Source organism: Orycteropus afer, unplaced genomic scaffold (assembly GCF_000298275.1).
Source record: "Orycteropus afer afer isolate SDZICR_OR568_19922 unplaced genomic scaffold, OryAfe1.0 scaffold00192, whole genome shotgun sequence".
In the NCBI taxonomy this organism is placed as follows: Eukaryota; Metazoa; Chordata; class Mammalia; order Tubulidentata; family Orycteropodidae; genus Orycteropus; species Orycteropus afer.
In genome coordinates, this window is record NW_006921779.1 from 6,308,219 (window position 1) to 6,318,201 (window position 9,983).

Here is a 9,983-nt window from a genome sequence, read left to right on the forward strand (position 1 = left end):
AATAACGTTCTAAAAACAAGAGCCAGGCAGCCAAGAACACAGAGGCCTTACAAATTTAAGATAGAGTGAAAAAGTCATAAAAGCAATGAACTGGTTTAAAAACAGAACTTTTTAAAATCAAGGTGATCTGAACAAGACAAATCCATAAATGCAAGGAAGACTGGAATTGACTGCTCAGTGAGGAAAATTAGAAGTCAAATGAACTATCCCCTTCATAGCTTTATAGTAACACTTGCCAGCCTTTTGGTTTAAGGACTCAAATCAACTTTAGAATTGTTTAGAATGAGGCCCAGGGCTCCTGTTTAAAAAGTAATTCTGTTGCTATGTCAGGTTGATTTGTTTTACTTGATTTTTGAGCCTTTTATTACCAATATTGCAGAATTTGTTCATTTATTGGCTTGCTATGATGGAGTAGAAGAAATTTCCTATCAGGAAAACTTGCTTGCCGTTTTTTGAAAGAGAGAACAAGGGAAGAGGAATGAAAACATAGCATTCACTGATCCCATAAAATTTGGTTTAAACTGTATCCATAGAGAAATGCATCATTAGACTATTGTTAAGTGCTGTCACGGTCATCTCCGACTCATAGTGATCTCATGTACAACAGAACGAAACACTGCCCTGTCCTATTCCAGCCTCACTATCCCTACTATACCTGAGCCCATCGCTGTCACTGTCAGTCCATCTTGATGGCCTTGCCTTGTTCCATTGACCCTCCACTTTACCACGTGTGACATTCTCCAGAGAATCATCCCTCTGACAACATGACAGGTGAGACAAAGTCTGGCTATCCTCGCTTCAAAGGAGCATTCTGGCTGCATTTCCAACACAGATTTGTTCTTTTAGCAGTCCACAGTACTTTCAGCATTCTTTGCCAACACTACAACTCAAAAGGATCAACTCTTCTTTGGTCTGTTTATTCATTGTCCAGCTCATGTGCATGCATGAGGTGATTGAAAATACCTTGGCTTGGGTTAGGCACATCTTAAATCTTCAAGGAGATACCTTTGTTTTTCAGTGTTTGAAAGAGGTCTTTTGCAGCACATTTTCCCAATGCAATATGTCATTTTGATGTCTGGACTGTTTCTTTCATTGGCGTTGATTATAAAACCAAATAATAGAAAGTCTTTGACAACCTGAGTCTTTTCTCAATCTATTGTGATGTTGCTTATTGGTCCAGCTGTGAGGATTTTTGTTACCTTTATATTGAAGTGTAATCCATACTGTAGACTAGTTTTTAATCTTAATCAGTAAGTGCTCTAAGTCATCCTCACTTTTCAGCAAGCAAAGTTGTATCGTCTGAATATCAAAGGTTGTTAATAAGCTTTCCTCCAGTCCTGATGCCACGTTTTTCATATAGTCCAGCTTCTTGGATTATTTATTCATACAGATTGAATTAAGTATGGAGAAAGGATACAACCCTGACACGCTTCCTTCTGATTTTAAGCTATATACAGTATCCCCTTGTTCTGTTTGAACAGCAGCCTCCTGGTCTATGTACAGGTTCCTAATGAGTACAATTATGTGTTGTAGAATTGCCATTCTTCTCAGTGTTACCCATAATTTATTATGATTCAGACAATCAAATGCATTTGCATAGTCAGTAAAACACATCTTTCTGGTATTCTTTGCTTTGAGCCAAGATCTCTATCTGACATTAGCAGTGATACTCCTTGCTCCACATCCCCTTCTGAATGTAGCTTGCATTTCTGAAAGTTTACTGTCAGTACACTGCTGCAACCATTTTTTAATTACCTTCAGCAAAGTTTTACTTGCATGTGATATTGATGGTACTGTTGGATAATTTCCACATTGTGTGGGATCACCTTTCTTTGGAATGGGCACAAATACGGATCTCTTCCAGTCAGTTGGCCAGGTAGCTGTCTTCCAAATCTCTTGGCATAACCGAATGAGTGCCTCCAGCTGGGCATCCGTTTGTTGAAACATCTCAATGGGAATTCTGTCGATTCCCAGAGCCTTATTTTTCACCAGTTCCTTTAGTGCACCTTTGACTTCTTTAACACCATTAGTTCTTGATCATATACCACCTCCTGAAATGGATAATCATCTACCAGTTCTTTTTCTTCTTTTTTTTTTAATTGTGATTTGGGTGTATATTTACAGAGCAAATTCATTTTCCATACAGCAGTTCACATATACTTTGTCTTATGTCATTGACCAAAGTTTACCACAATGCAACAGCTTCCCTCCTACTTACTTCCACCCCATAGTTACCTCTTCTCAGTCTCCATCCTTCCATACACTCCTGCCCCCTGAGCTGTCTCCCTGTGCATGAGCAGCCCTTCTTTCTCCCATGATTGTTCTCTAAGGAGTGTATCTACTTGAGGTAAATGTTTAACTCATATGCCTATTTTGTTTGGCTGGAAACCACAGGTGTGGGTTCAATTCCAGACCTGAAGGGCAGCTAGGGGCCATAGTTCACCAGGCTCCATTGGACCAACAAACCTGTTCGTGCCCCCCCCCCCTTTTTCCCCTCCAAATGATTTTGAGTTTTGTTCCACATTGCTCTCCCTCTCTAAGGATCTCCTACATAGATCCCCTTCCAAGTAGATGACAGTCTACCAGTTCTTCTTGGTATAGTGACTCTATTCCATCCATCTTTTGTTGTTTCCTGCATTAGTCAACATACCGACCATGGAATCTTTCAATATTGCAAATTGAGGCTTAAATTACTTATTTCAGCTTGAGAAATGCTGTGAGGGTGTTCTTCCCTTTTGGTTTTCTAACTCCAACTCTTTGCACATTTCATCATAATAATTAACTTGGTCTTGAGCTGCTCTTTGAAATCTTCTGTTCAGCTCTTTTATCCTGTTAATTCTTCCATTTGCTTTAGCTACTCTCCGTTCAAAGGCAAGTTTCAGAGTCTCCTTTGACATCCACTTTGGTTTTTTCTTCCTTTCCTGTCTTTTTTAATGACTTTTTGCTTGCTTCATGGATAATACTCTTGATATCCCACAATTCTTGATTTTCAGTCATTGGTGTTCAGTACATCAAATCTATTTTGAAATGTACCTATTTTGAAATCTATTCTTTAGATGTTCTCTAAATACAGGAGGGATATAATGTCATATTTTGGCTCTTGGGGACTTTTAATTGTCAGCTTCAAGTTGAGCAGTTGATGATCTGTTCCACAGTCAGCTCCTAGCCTTGTTTTGGCTGAAGATACTGAGCTTCTCCATTGCCTCTTGCTACAGATGTAGTCAATCTGATTTCTGTGTACTCCATCTGGTGAAGTCCATGTGTATAGCCATTGTTTGTAATTGTTGAGAAAAGGTATTTTCAATGAACAAGTCTTTGGTCTTGCAAAATTTTATCATGCAGTCTCCAGCATAATTTCTGTCACCAAGGCCATATTTTCCAAATACTGGTGATTCTTTGTTTCCAACTTTTGCATTCCAATCACCAGTGATAATTAACACATCTTGATTGTTGGTTGATTTCAGACTGTAGAAGTTGCTAAAAGTCTTCAATTTCCTCATCTTTGGCATTGGTGGTTGGTGTGTAAATTTGAATAATGGTAATACTAGCTGGTCTTCCTTGTAGATGTGTGGATATTATCCTGGCACTGACAGCCTTGTACTTCAGGGTAGATCTTGAAACTCTCTTCTTTGTGATGTTGAATGCCATGCCATTCCTCTTCAATTTGTCGTTCTTGGCATAGTAGGAAAATTTGTTGTCTGATTCAAAATTGCCAAAACCAGTCTGTGTTAGCACTCTTAATGCCTAGGATGTTGATCTTTTATGTGTTCTGTTTCATTTTTGACAACTTCTAATTTTCCTAGATTCATACTTCGTACATTCTGTGTTCCGATTATTAATGGATGTTTGCAGCTGTTTCTTGAATTGTGCCACAAAAGCAAAAGGAGGTCCTGAAAGCTTTACTCCATCCACATCATTAAGGTTGGATCTATTCTGCGGAGGCAGCTTTTCCTAGTCATATTTTGAGTGTCTTCTGACCTGAGGGGCTCATCATCTGGCACTATTATCAGATAATGTTTTGGGGTTACTTTTCAGTAATACATCAGACAGTGTCTCACTGCTATTCATATATCATTAGACATGTGTTGTTACGTTGTTGTTACATGCCGTTGATTAGACATTAGAGAGATGCAAATCAAAACAATAATGAGATGTCATCTATCCTACCATTAATAGCACAGTTCAAAAACCATGCTGGTGAGGGTGTGGAGAGATTGGAGCCCTCACTGCTGGTGGGACTAGAATGGTACAACCACTGGAAAAATACTGTGCTTTTTCAGAAAGTTGGAAATAGAAATGCCATATGATCCAGCACACTCGTTATGGGCTGTCGAGTTGGACCCGACTCATAGCAACCCCTCCTTGGGTTTCTGAGGCGGTATCACTATGGAAGTAGATTGCCCAGCCTTCCTTCCGAGGAGTGGCTGGTGGGTTTGAACCGCCAGCCTTTTGGTTAGCAGTCAAGTGTCTTAGGCACTACGCTGCCTGCAATCCCACTAGTAGGTATATATCCTAGAGAGCTATGACATTAACAAATAAGGGTATACATTCATTTTGATTGCAGCAGTATTCTCAACAGCAACAACCTAAGTGCCTAACAACTGATGAATGGATAAACTGGTACATTTCACAATGGAATATGCAGAAATGAGACTCTGAAACCCCTCATAACTCGGGTGAACCTAGAGGCCATTAAGCTTAAATGAGTTTAGTTGGAAAAGGATAAGAATGTATGGAACCACCATGAAAAGTCAAGAAAAGGTTTATACACAGAATCATTCAAAGTGAATCACTTAAGTAGAGGGTGGACACATACTATACTGTCTTGGATGAAGGGAAAGGCAATGTACAATAAACAGGAGATCAGTATGAGATGATTAAGGCAGAGGAAAACACTGGGAGCAGCATATGTTAAAGGTAACACAGGTAAATAATACTACATATACAATTCTGTAATAGTAATCTACAAGTGGTTACACAGAAGCTGAACAGGGAGAGGTGAGAAGGAGAATGGGATTACGCGTGAATATATACAGGTTGGGCAGACATGTCTGTATATGTGCTGAAATACATCTATGAATATAGTAAAGCATGCAGAAGGTAAAGTTATGAAAACAGCCATAACCAAATACCTGGAGGGAATGAATTGCTAGGCATGAGGCTCAGGGTCATAGATTCAGAGAACACGAAAGTCAGTTGGCCTAACAGTACACAAAGATAATGTTCTGTATCCTACTTTGAGTAGTGAGTGACTGGCATCTTAAAAGCTTTTGAGCTGTCACCTGTGGCCCTGAGCAAGGATTCTTGCCTTCTGACAAAGAATTGGGCAGGAGAGGCTGGGTGTCCACATGCATCTTTTAATAAGAGAAAGGAGAAGGGAGTGTGGATGGCTTGTGGGGGAGAGATGGAGGGGGCCTTTTGGGTATGCAGTCTGAACAAAGGATTTGCTGGGGTTTATAAAGGGATTTGGATAGAAGGAGGGGGCTTCATCTTAATTCATGGTATGGGTGGGGACTGAGACAGTGTTATGAAATCTTCAGGGCGCTGGTTTGATTGGGTCTTTGCCTGAAAAGAAAACACTTTGCAAAAACCACCTGCATAAAGAAATGTTCTGCAAACTGTAAAGGATGCAGTTCTAGGGGAGGGTTGGTGGTTCTTCCCTTGTTCTAGAGTGCTTAGTTACCAGCTAGGCTTGATTGTAGCATTGCAATTTGGGCTTTTGTTTAACCTTTTGGGTCTTGCAACCTTCTACCTCTCACATCTAAGATGCTACTATGGGTCTCTCCATCTGGAGCAAAGGAGAGAAGAAAATCAAAGACTCAGTTAACACAAAGGACAGATGGACAATGTGAACCCCAGCCTCCATGACCCTGAGACCAAAAGAACTAGATGGTGCCCAGCTACCACTGCTGACTACTCTGAAAAGGATAACTATGGGAAGTCCTGAATAGAGTGGGAGAAAAATGTGCAACGAGAAAAAGTCATGAAGACCAGGCTTACTGATCTGGTAGAGTGGTGAAATCCCTAAGACTATGGCCCTTAGACACACTTCAAGCCAGGAACAGAACACCTCTGTAGCTCAACTTTCAGCAAATTGATAGACCTATAAGATGAACAATAATACGAGGGAGGTATGAAACCATTTGAGAATAAAAGGATAGCATTTTTCCAGGGATAAACCTAAGAAGACAGGAAAGAAAGATGAAGGGAAATGGTAAACATAGCAAGTGGGAAGAGTGCTGTTACAGTGTGGGGACTGAAATGAATGTCATAAAATGTGTGTGAATCGTTGAATGGAAAACCAATTTGCTTTCTAAGTTTTTGCCCAAATCACAGATAAGGGGGGGAGAAAAAAAACTCTGTGTAGTCTGCCAAAAATGAAACCAGGATCTGGCACTTTTTCTTGTGCTTTATGCTTAATATGTGGCTGGCATATCTCTCAATAGCAAGGCAAGGGAAATCAAAGGCATCCAAATTGGTAAGAAGTAAAACTATCCCTATTTGCTGATGATATGATTCTATACATAGAAAACCCAAGAGACTCAGGAAGAAAACTACTGGAATTATTGAAAGATTTAGCATAGTGGCGCAGGGTACAAGATCAACACTAAAAAAATCAGTTGGAATCCTCTACACCAGTATAAAAGTTTCTGAAAAGGAAATCAATCCCATTTACATTAGATACCAAAAAGGTAAAATTCTTGGGAATAGATCTTAACAGGAACACAGAAGACCTATACAAAGAAAATTACAAAAGACTACAAGAAACTACACACAGAGATGTACATAAGTAGAAAGAACATACCATGCTCATTGTGAAAATGTCAGTACTGCCCAAAACAATCTACATTCAATGCCATCCTGATCCAGATTCCACCAACATTCTTTAAAGACATAGAAAATCAATCACTAATTTTATATGCAAAGGAAAGAAACATTGGATAAGCAAAGCATTATTGAAGAACAAAGCAGGAGGTTTCACATTCCCAGAACTCAAAACCTATTACACAGCCACAGCTGTCAGAACAGCCTGTTATTGGCACAAGAACAGACACAGAGAACCATGGAACAGAATTGAGAACCCAGAAATGGATCCGTCATCCTATAGGCAGCTGGTCTTTGGCAAAGGTGTGAAACCCATCAAATGGTGAAGAGATAGTCTACTCCACAAATGGTGCTGGCAAAAATGGATACCGATTTTAAGAAAAATGAAACAAGATCCATACCTCAAACTATATACAAAAACTAACTCCAGATGGCTCAAAGGCTTAAATGTGAAACCTAAAACTAAAAAGTTCATGAAAGAAAAAAAAAGGAGCAAACTTATGGACCCCTAATTTATGGCATAAATAGACTATCAAGCATAACCCAAAATGCACAAACAGCAGAAGATAAACTAGATGATTGGGACCTTCTAAAAATTCTTATATGCATCAAGAGTTCTCCAAAAGAGTAAAAAGAACCTACAGACTGGGAAAAAAAAAAAATTGGCAATGACATATCTGACAAAGGACCTCAACATCAAAAAGACAATCCAATTAAGGAATTGGCAGAAGACATGAACAGACATTTGACCAAAGAAGATATTCAGGCAGCCACAAACACATGAAGACAAGTTCATGATCATTAGCCATTAGAGATGCAAATCAAAACAGTGAGATACCATCTCACCCCAGCATTAATAAATAGCAAAAGCTCAACAAGACAGAAAATAAATGCTAGTGAATATGTGGAGAGACTGGGACTCTCATACACTGCTGCTGAGACTGTAAAATAATACAACCAGTGTGGAAAATGGTATGGCAATTCCTTAAAAAGTTGGGAATAGAAATACCATTTGATCCGGCAATCCCATTACTTGGTATATGCCCTAAAGAAGTGAGAGGTGGGACATGAATAGATAGTGCACACCCATGTTCATTGCAGCACTATTCACAATAGCAAAGAGATGGAAGTGCCCATCAACTAAGGAATGGATAAACTGTTACATACAACGGAATACTATGCAACCCTAAAGAAGAATGTAGAATCTGCAAAACACTGCATAATGTGGATGAACTTGGAGGTCATTATGCTGAGAGAGATAAGTCAATCACAGAAGGACAAATATTAGTCCACTGCTGTAAAAAGTCAAGGAAAGGTTTATAGATGGAAGGAAGCTTTGTTATCAGGGATGGGAGGAGAGGGAAGGGGAAGGGAAATTCCTAGATAGTTCGGAAAAAAAAAAAAAAAAAAAAGATTATTAGTGGTTACCAGGGGTAGGAGCAAGGGGGAAAGGGGAAGCTTTTGCTTGTGGGCCATTGCATTTATGCTAATGGTGGTGGAATATATTGGAAAAGGATAGCAATAGTGGTGGCACAGCAAGAAGAAATGTCATCAATGTCCCTAAGCTGTAAATGTGGAAGTTGTTACGCTGACAGGGAAAAAAAAAAAAAAAAAAAAAGGCAAGGCAAGACAGCCACCCAAATCAGTTTATTTTTAGAATACTTGGGTCAGCTTACTGTTAATCTTTTCCAGTTCCCAGCTTAGGCTCTCACTTTTTATGGATCTATCAAAGCTACATTACCCACAGTATAATGGTGGTTGAGAGCATGATGGGATTATATTATTTGGATAGTAAGTGCTGGTGAGGATGTAGAGAAATAGGAACCCTCACAAACTGCTTGTGGAAATATAAAATGGTGGCGCCACATTGGTAAACAGTTTGATAGTTCCACAAATGATTAAACCATCACCATGTGATACAGCAGTTCCACTCCTATGTATATATTCAAGACAAGTGGAAACATGTTCACCTACAAACTTGTACACAGATGCTTATAGAAGTATCAGCCAAAGGGTGGAAACAAACATTCATCAACTGATGAATAGATTTTTAAAAAAGGTGTTATTATAGATAATGGATTGCCCAATATACAATGGGATATTATTTGGCCATGAAATAGAAATGAAGTAGTGATAACCTGCTAATAAAACATTTGTAAACTTTGAAAACATGCTAAGTGAAAGAAGCCAGTCACAAAGGACCACACGATTCCATTCATGATATTTCAGGAACACGGAACCCTACAGAGACAAAGATTTATTGATTGATTAGAAAGATAAGGGCTGGGAAGAGGAAATGGGAGCGGGGTAGGAGAAATAAGATCTAAATAGGGGATATGAGGTTTCTTTCTGAGGTGATGAAAATGTTCTAAAAGTGACTAGCTACACATATCTGTGAATATACTAAAAACTATTGTACACTTCAAATGGATGGATTGCGTAGTATATGAATTACATCTCAAAGCTGTTTTAAAAAAGGAAAGGAGGAGGAGAGGAAGGAAAGGGACCAGTGTAAGAAAGGGAATAGTGTAAGAAGAGGCCAGAACAGTAGGCAGGGGTCACTTCATGAAAGATCTTCTGGGACCTGTTAAGGATTTTAAGGATAATGTTCTTCAGAGGGAAACAGCCTTTGGCTAGATGAGCTTTTCTTCCCCCTTGTTATTGCTCTCAGCCAGATATCTTGAACAGGAGGCACTGCATACTCCTGGATGATTAAAATTGCCTCCATGCATCTGTCAGTTTGTCGTACTGTGGTGGCTTGTTTCTTACTGTGAGGCTGGAGACTATACCACTGGTATTTCAAATTCCAGCAGGGTAACCCATGGTGGACAGGTTTCAGTGGAGTTTCCACACTAAGACAGATTTGGGAGAAGGAAGGAGCCATCCGCTTCTCAAAGAATTGGCCAGTGAAAACTTTAAGAATAGCAGTGAAACACTGTCAGATGTATTACTGGAAAACTTCATGAATAACCCTGAAACATTGATAGCATGCTGGAAGATGAACTCATGTCACAAGGCACTCAAAACATGATTGCAGAAAAGCTGCCTCTTCAAAGGAGGGTTGGCCTTAATGATGTAGATGGAATAAAGCTTTCGGAACCTCCATTTGCTGATGTAGCAGGACTGAAAATGAGAAGAAGCAGTTGCAAATATCCATT